The sequence below is a fragment of the Indicator indicator genome, chromosome 1 (genome assembly GCF_027791375.1).
Source record: "Indicator indicator isolate 239-I01 chromosome 1, UM_Iind_1.1, whole genome shotgun sequence".
NCBI lineage: Eukaryota > Metazoa > Chordata > Aves > Piciformes > Indicatoridae > Indicator > Indicator indicator.
In genome coordinates this window covers 75,587,775-75,597,130 of record NC_072010.1, presented here as the reverse complement: position 1 = coordinate 75,597,130, position 9,356 = coordinate 75,587,775, and positions in this window count along the sequence as shown.

The window sequence follows — 9,356 nt, the reverse complement described above, 5'->3', positions numbered from 1 at the left end:
CTTACCTTTTCTGAAAATGCCATGAATATGAAAAGACATCATGGCAGGGAAAAAAAAAAAAAAAAAGGAGGACAAGTCCTGTATCTGGCCTAGAAGGCTGGAAAAGTAGAGTGGGAGAAACAAATCCTGGGGCTCTGAGTGCTGTGCACCTCTTCTGAGGCACTGAAATAGAGCAGTGACAGGCTTCATACAAATCTGTACAGAATTAACTGGATGGGGTGTCTAGCAAAGGCAGTATCCATGTTGTGACAGTATTTCGAGAATAAGGACTTTGTACTCTGCCTGGAATTCATGAAAAACCTGCATGGCTGTGCCAGTTTGCTAGTGGTTGCTGGCAGGAATCCCAGGAGGTTTCTGAGCTGGAGATAGGGGGAGGGGGGAGTAAGAGGAAAAGGAACAAGTCCCAGCATGCTTCCTCCCACGCTCGTCTTAGAGGATCAGGACTGCTCAGCACACCAAGGAGCAAGAGGGATATCAGAGCAAGAAGAATATTTGAGACAAGGGTTTGTTTTCCACATTGTTAAAAGGGACTGGCCTTTTTAAATTAATCATTTATTGTGGTATACTGCCTTACAGATGGAATTACTATCTGATGGTTTGTCACATTTCTGTAAGTAACTGCTGATTTCTAGAGGCTGATGTTAGATTTATGGATTAAGTTGATTTTTCACTTAACAGCTAAGGAATCTGGACAAGCCCTAGGGCACAGTACTGAGTTCATAGCACTACTAGCAATGTCAGTGAGAGCTCTGCTTTCAGAAAGAATCAGCCCCTAATGGAGACATACAAATACGCATATGTAAACTGCTGTGATTATATATATATATTTTTTTTTTTTTTTTAAAAAACAAGTTTGATATTTCTGGTCATCTTTTTTTTAGCAAGGTTAGTGTTCCTAAAATGGCTTCCAGTAAATCAGGAAGCACTAACTGTAATCATGCCACTGCTAGTGCTATTAAGAGTCAAATATCTTTTAATATCACCACTGCAACTCCCCTGTTCAAAAATTCACAGCTTTCCTAAGAGGCTGTACAAAGTCTGTCTAAATACCAATGTGCCTGCTGTGTTCAGCTAGCTGTGCCACAAGAGCCTGTGGGGCAAAAGTAGAAGGCAGCAGAGTTGTATCCGCTTGGAAAGATTATCAATCTTCCCAATCCCATGGGAAATCAAGGTTTGTCAGATGTCCAGATCTGTCCGGTCCCTTTGCTCCACTAAGCTCACCAGGGCTGTGATGTTCCTTAGCTACTCAGCACAGGCTGAAAACGTTTTTGTTGGAGTGGTTTTGGTTTAAGCCCTTTAACCACAATGCTGCCTACCAGTTGCCGGGAAGGCATAACTCTCTCTCTGGTAAAGCACTCTAGAGACATTCTCATTATAGATAAGGACCAAAGCCGTTGTTGGGTTTTCCTTCTTGCATGTTAATGACTTTGTAAACTTTCCTGATTGTCATCTCAGCTCTTTGGGGTCATAGTTCACCAACGCTTTCGAGAAAATACTGCCAGGCTTTGATTCTGAGGGACTGCCTCAGAATTTTTGGCTCATCATTAGAAATGCACTGGCTCATTTAGTATTCCTCAGACACCCAAGGAAACTGTAATACTGTTGTGTACCAAAAAGAGAGAAAAAAATTCTCTAAGAAAACGCTCTATTTTCCCACTGGAGAACATGCTGATTTTGAAAAAGAAAAAAAAAAAAAACCAACAAACAAACCACCAACCACCCAAACAAACAAGCAATAACAACAACAAAACATTGCACAAATTTTCCTTTAGTCAAGATGGCACTTTTCAGTTCTCTGTGTTTAGAAGTGACTTCTGTTTAGAAACATGCCTCTAGTTGTTATTGAAAGTAAGTATTCTTACTAGCTTCAATCTGTTCCTTAATAGCTAACAACATCTTTGTTCTTGTGCTGGTTTGGAATGGAAAGAATCATGGAAAAGCAGAAATTTTGCATGCGTGGAATATTTCAAATTTGTATCTCTTTTCACAACAAAGGAATGAGTGACTCTCTAGTTTATTTCAGTGTACAACATGAAGACAAGTGTGTGCCAGTCCTTGACAGAACCAGTTTGCTGTATACTTCTTCATGACTGTTTGCATGATTCCAGTGCAACACTTTATGCAGATCTGTGGCCATTCACCAGGAGTGCATTTCCCAAGTCATTCTTTGTCTAATGCAACTAGATGTGCTCTCTACTTCAGCAAGCATAGGAAACTGCTTCAACTAATAAAATTTGCCCTATCAAACAAAATAGATTTAGAAACTTAAAGATTACTTCTGGATTTCTAAAGTCCAAGTTGTTTGCATAGAGTTGGCAGGTAGAAAACCTTGCCTGTTCAATTTATAAATAGCTTTGAAATCCTTTATGGAAATAATGGTATTAATGTGTCTGGATAGTTTTTAGTAACACACAGATAGAAACACGTCCTTGTATGTACTAGATGGCTTCCAAAATCAAGAACATTACGGTGCCTTCCCTAAGAATTGCACTCCAAATGTTAGTTCCCAGTATGGCTTCCTTTTGAGACATTTTTTGTAGTTTCTAAGCACACAGTAAGGGTTAGATTTTTTTCCTGGACCTTAAAAGATAACTTGAGGTTAAATTAAAAGTGTGATACTAGTTCTACTTATCATTACCTTGTCTATAAAATGGTGAAAGCCTTCCTTTCAGTGGACACCAACAGTTCTGTGCATGTATTGAGCAACTGGCACCTTTAACGCTTGTTTAAAGACTTGGCCATTTAACTCATGAAGATATGTGCAGCTGGGAACAGTTTAGGTCTTGTGAAACTGCACACTGTGCTCTCTGACCTCACCTGTCCTCAGAAGTGCTCTTTCTGCCTTACTGTGATAGTTTGAAACTGTCTTTTTAATTTTTCCTTGCAAAGTTCAGAACAGAGAAAGTGAAAGAATGTAAATAAGTCACTATTGGGTGTAAGAAAACAAAATAACGATTGTTCTAAACACTTCCATTGGATAGATAGAAATGTTTAAGAACTATTACCCAAAACAAAGTAGGCATTCGGCACATTCTGCGTTCGGCAGTGGGGGCAGTTGCTGGGCTGTCTGGCTGCTGTTTTCTTCTTCTCTTCTGGCTGAAGATAACACGTACTGACCTTGGCAGCTAAGTTAACAACTTTCTGCTTAACTAACTGTGCTTCTCTGTCCAGGGGGGTCTGGGGGGGAAGCTCCTGGGAGAGGGAGGCCCCTTTGGGAGGGTCCCCTTGGGGGGAAGCAAAGGGAGATCGATTGTGCTTTTTCTGTTGATTGTATATATTTGTGAATGTTGTGAATTTTGTATATTTGTACATATTCATTGCATTTCATTGTAGATTTTAGGCTCTGCTTGTAAATACAGCTTTTCATTTGCTTCCAGACTGGGCTAGCCTGGTTATTGTTGGTGGGGGGGGAATTTCAGCTCACACCGACACACTTTTTATTTTTGGCGCCCAACGTGGGGCTCGATAGTTGTTTGATTTATTTCTGCTCAGATTAGGAAGCAAAATGAAGCTGTTTTGGATTTTGAGTAATTTTATTTCCTCTGTTATCAGTGTGATTGTCTACAGATGGGCTGTTTCCTGCATGATAGACAAGATTGTGAGATATGTGGCATATAAGTCGTTTCTTTGGGTTAAGAACAAGTTACTGAATGTTGGTGAATTCTGTTATGGTCTTATTGGGCTAAGAAGCTATGGTAACTCAACTATGGATCTGCTAGCAGACACATATGAGTTTGTTACTCCTCTTACAACTACAGAGGGTCTTTGGAACCAGTGGTACCCTAGATATCTTGTACTAGCCTTAATCTTAATTTTGTTGCTTCTTGGAATAATCATATGGCTACTGATAGCACTGTATCAAGAAAGACATAAGGCTACTTGCTCTTCCAACTCTGCTGTGAATGTGAAAACCAAGCCAGTAAATTTGGTGGCCACTGTAACCAGAAAGCGTAAAGGAGCTGCAGGAGGAGATGCAGATGCTGCAGGAGATGGTGCAGATGGAGATGAGGGTCCTTCTACTCAGGGTCCCTCTCTCAAGAAAGATCCTTCTGATGAGGAAGAGAGGGTTAGCCTTAAAACTCTGGTAGACCTCTTGAGACCCCACATGGATGATGGAGATGTAGGTCAGGATGTAGACCCTGGTAGATTAGCAACTCCTGGTAGTGCCTCTGAACTCAAGGAAATTCAGCGGAGGATTAAAATAGGATTATGGGGACAGCAACCTCAGGATGATGATGATGATGAGGATGAGGATGACATACAGTCAGCTAATGCACCCAGACAGGAAATTAGACATGTGAGGAAGGATTACATCAGAGGAGATAATGAGCCAGTCCTGTCTTGGCTAGCCAGGTGTTTTGATATGGGAGCCCCAGCATTGGTGGTAGGCGACAAGTCGGCCTCTCAGTTGGGGATGCTCTCAAAGGATACAGGCATAGACAGGCATCTAGGCAAGTGCATTGGTAAAGTTTCTCTGTGGGCACGCCTCCTACTGGCAGTCTCGCTGAGGTACCCCAGCAGAGATGATTTACCATGGAACCCTAAGCCTTGGACCACAATAGCTGAGGGAATCAAGCGTCTGAGAGAATTTGCTGTGAGAGAAGTAATGTATGGAGATCATAAGACTCTGAATCCTGATGAAATTCCTGTTGGAACAGGCCTTGCCAAAAAGCTCATTAAGCTTGCTCCTCCTAATTATGCTACTATTCTGGCAAGCAGGATTGTGGCAAGAAATTATGGTGGAGCACCTCCTACTGTTGGCCATTTCACTGACCAAATGAGGCAGTTGGAGGATAGTCTTGCACGTACTTCTTTGGTTTCAGCCATTGAAACTTTGTCTGGAGAAATGAAGAATTGCATGAAAGAGCTGAAGGAGGAACTTAAAACCTCCATATCCAACTTGATGAAGGGGGATGATTCTAATTCCTCTTCCTCCAGATGGATACAAGTTTCAGCTGTCAGAAACAGACGTGCTCCAAGAAGGCCATTCCAGAATAGGTCAAACCAAAACAGACAGCAGAGGCAATCACGTGGCAGTATCTGGATAACTCTGCGTGATCAGTTTGGTGAGAACATGAACAGATGGGATGGTCAACCAACTTCTGATCTTTTCAAGAGGTTACGGGAGCTGCAGAGGGGCAGATCCCGAGGTAGCAATACCAGGAGGGTAGCTGTCACTTCCTCAGTTTCCCAGAACAACTCTGATAGCTCCAACAGTGATCCTAATTCTGGTGCTGGACGTTGTGCCAGGCTGTACATGTGGAGGTAATCCCCACCATTAGGGGTGCCCTGCCTTCCGCCAGGGGGAGGTAAGGGATAATGGAGATAACAGAATCTATTGGGATGTGTACATCCAGTGGCCTGGCACTTCAAAATTTCAGAAGTACAGGGCCTTGGTTGACACAGGAGCTCAGTGCACCATAATACCATCAAATTATCAAGGGGGAGAATCTATAACTATTCAGGGAGTCACTGGTGGATCTCAAGAGTTGTTTAAGATAGAGGTTGATATAAGTTTAACTGGGAAGCAGTGGAAGAAACACACTATTGTAACAGGTCCTAATGCACCTTGTATTTTGGGAATTGACTTTCTGAGAGAAGGGCGTTTTAAAGACCCTAAGGGTTACAAATGGGCTTTTGGAATAGCAACTGTAGAAATTGATGGAGGAAAATTGAAGTTGTCCATTAGACCTGAGCTTTCAGATGAATCTGCAGTTGTGGGACAACATGAGATAGAGGATGTAAAGCTGCCGGTTGCTTCTCAAACTGTGCATCACAGACAATACAGAACCAACCGTGACTCTTTGGTGCCCATTCAAAACTTGATTCGTCAGTTGGAGAGTCAGAAGGTCATCAGCAAAACTCATTCACCTTTCAACAGTCCAATCTGGCCTGTGAGAAAGCAGAATGGAGAGTGGCGTCTGACAGTTGATTTCCGTGCCTTGAATGAAGTAACTCCACCCATGAGTGCAGCTGTACCAGACATGATGGAACTCCAATATGAGCTGGAATCCAAGCAGGCCAAATGGTATGCTACCATAGACATTGCTAATGCTTTCTTCTCTATTCCCATAGCAGAGGAATGCAGGCCTCAGTTTGCTTTCACCTGGAGAGGCATTCAGTACACATTCAATCGTTTGCCCCAGGGGTGGATTCACAGTTCAACCATCTGCCATGCAGTGATCCATGATGCTTTGGAGAAAGGTGGAGCTCCAGAACACATTCAGTTCATCGATGACATCATCGTCTGGGGTGAGACTGCTGAAGAAGTCTTCGAGAAAGGTAACAAAATCATTGACATTCTCTTGCAAGCTGGTTTCGCTATCAAGCGAGACAAGGTGAAAGGACCTGCCAGAGAAATCCGGTTTCTGGGAGTGCGGTGGCAAGATGGTCGCCGTCACATCCCAATGGATGTGATAAACAGAGTCTCCACCATGGCAAATCCCATCAACAAGAAAGAAACTCTGCGTTTCTTAGGCATAGTGGGATTTTGGAGACTGCACATTCCTGGATACAGTCAGATTGTGAAACCTCTATATGATGTGACTCGAAAGAGAAACAGTTTCCAATGGGGTCCTGAGCAACAAGCAGCCTTTGACCAGATCAAGCGAGAGGTAGTCCAAGCGATGGGTCTGGGACCTGTCCGAACTGGTCCAGACATTAAGAACATTCTGTACACGGCCGCGAGTGACAATGGTCCAACCTGGTGCTTATGGCAAAGAGCTCCAGGGGAGACACGAGGACGTCCTCTTGGTTTCTGGGGTCGTGGCTACAGAGGCTCAGAGGCAAACTACACTCCAACAGAGAAAGAGATTTTAGCTGCTTATGAAGGAGTGAAAGCTGCTTCTGAAGTGATTGGAACTGAGTCACAACTTCTTCTAGCTCCTAGATTGCCAGTTCTGAATTGGATGTTCAAAGGCAAAGGTTCTTCACCACATCATGCAACAGATGCTACCTGGTCTAAGTGGATGGCTCTGATAACACAGAGAGCTCGAATGGGAAATCTCGAAAGGCCTGGTTTGGTGGAGGTGATCACAAACTGGCCAGAAGGCACAAGCTGTGCTAAACCTCCAGAGGAGAGAGTAACTCGTGCTGAGGAAGCTCCTCCTTACAGTGATCTGTCTGATGATGAAAAGAGATATGCTTTGTTCACAGACGGTTCCTGTCGTCTGGTTGGGAACAAGCGAAGATGGAAATCTGCAGTGTGGAGTCCAACGCGCAGAGTTGCAGAAGCGAGAGATGGAGAAGGAGAATCCAGTCAATTCGCAGAGGTAAAAGCTGTCCAGCTAGCTCTTAACATAGCTGAACGTGAGAGATGGCCAAAGCTTTATCTCTACACTGACTCGTGGATGGTAGCCAATGCCTTGTGGGGTTGGCTGAAAGACTGGAAGAAGAATGGCTGGCAGAGGAAAGGAAAGCCAATCTGGGCTGCAGATCTGTGGCAAGACATTGCTGCTCGCATTGAGAGAATCCCAGTGAAAGTGAGACACATCGATGCTCACATTCCTAAGAGCAAAGCTACTGAGGAACAACAACACAACCATCAGGCAGATCTAGCTGCAAGAGTTTCCCAGGTGGACACAAACTCTGATCCTGATCCTGATCTTGACTGGAAACACCGAGGTGAGCTGTTCTTAGCTCGGTGGGCCCATGACTCGTCAGGACATCAAGGCAGAGATGCAACCCTACCGATGGGCTCGTGACAGATCCATTGACATTTCCATGGATGCTATCACACAAGTCATCCATGACTGTGACATTTGTGCTGCTATTAAGCAGGCAAAGCGGATCAAGCCCTTGTGGTACGGTGACCGATGGTCCAAGTACAAGTATGGTGAAGCCTGGCAGATTGACTACATCACTCTACCTCGTTCTCGATCTGGTAAGCAGTATGTGCTGACTATGGTAGAGGCAAGCACTGGATGGCTGGAAACTTATCCAGTTCCTCATGCAACTGCACGTAACACCATTCTTGGCCTGGAGAGACAAATCCTGTGGAGACACGGAACTCCAGAGAGGATTGAGTCGGACAATGGAACTCATTTCAAGAACAATCTTGTAAAAAACTGGGCCAAAGAGCACGGCATCGAGTGGATATTCCACATTCCCTACTATGCACCAGCTGCAGGGAAGATCGAACGCTACAACGGTTTGCTGAAAACCACTCTCAAAGCCATGGGGGGTGGATCTTTGAAAAACTGGGAGAAACATTTAGCACAAGCAACCTGGTTGGTGAATAGTAGAGGTTCAGTGAATCAAGCTGGACCTGCCCAATCAGATTTGTTGCGAAAGGAAGAAGGTGATAGAGTTCCTGTTATCAGAGAAAAGAATCTGTTAGGCAAAACTGTTTGGGTATTTTCTCCTTCAGGAGAGGCCAAACCTGTCCGAGGGGTGGTTTCTGCTGAAGGTCCTGGTCACACCTATTGGGTGATGCAAGAAAATGGTGAAATTCAGTGTATTCCACAAAGAAATCTAACTTTGGCTGAGAGAGGTTAAATTCAGAGTGTTGTGCAGATACAGCATCGCGCCCAAGAGGAGAGTTCATGAGATCTACGGTGCACGAACCATGAGAGCCCTGAGTCACCTGAGAGTCCCTGTTCCTTTCTTCGCTCCATCTGCGAGGAAACAAGCTGTTTGCTGTTTTTCCTGTGATTTGACTCTTTTGAATCATCTACATCTGAAATAGCCGGAATGGACTATGGTCTTTATTCACCTATTGTTGTAGATATTATTTTAGATTAGATAAATGGTAGTAGCAGCCAATGGAATTGTTTAGAAGGGGTGGACTGTGGTGGTTTGTAACTGTCTTTTTAATTTTTCCTTGCAAAGTTCAAAACAGAGAAAGTGAAAGAATGTAAATAAGTCACTATTGGGTGTAAGAAAACAAAATAACGATTGTTCTAAACACTTCCATTGGATAGATAGAAATGTTTAAGAACTATTACCCAAAACAAAGTAGGCATTCGGCACATTCTGCGTTTGGCAGTGGGGGCAGTTGCTGGGCTGTCTGGCTGCTGTTTTCTTCTTCTCTTCTGGCTGAAGATAACACGTACTGACCTTGGCAGCTAAGTTAACAACTTTCTGCTTAACTAACTGTGCTTCTCTGTCCAGGGGGGTCTGGGGGGGAAGCTCCTGGGAGAGGGAGGCCCCTTTGGGAGGGTCCCCTTGGGGGGAAGCAAAGGGAGATCGATTGTGCTTTTTCTGTTGATTGTATATATTTGTGAATGTTGTGAATTTTGTATATTTGTACATATTCATTGCATTTCATTGTAGATTTTAGGCTCTGCTTGTAAATACAGCTTTTCATTTGCTTCCAGACTGGGCTAGCCTGGTTATTGTTGGTGGGGGGGGAATTT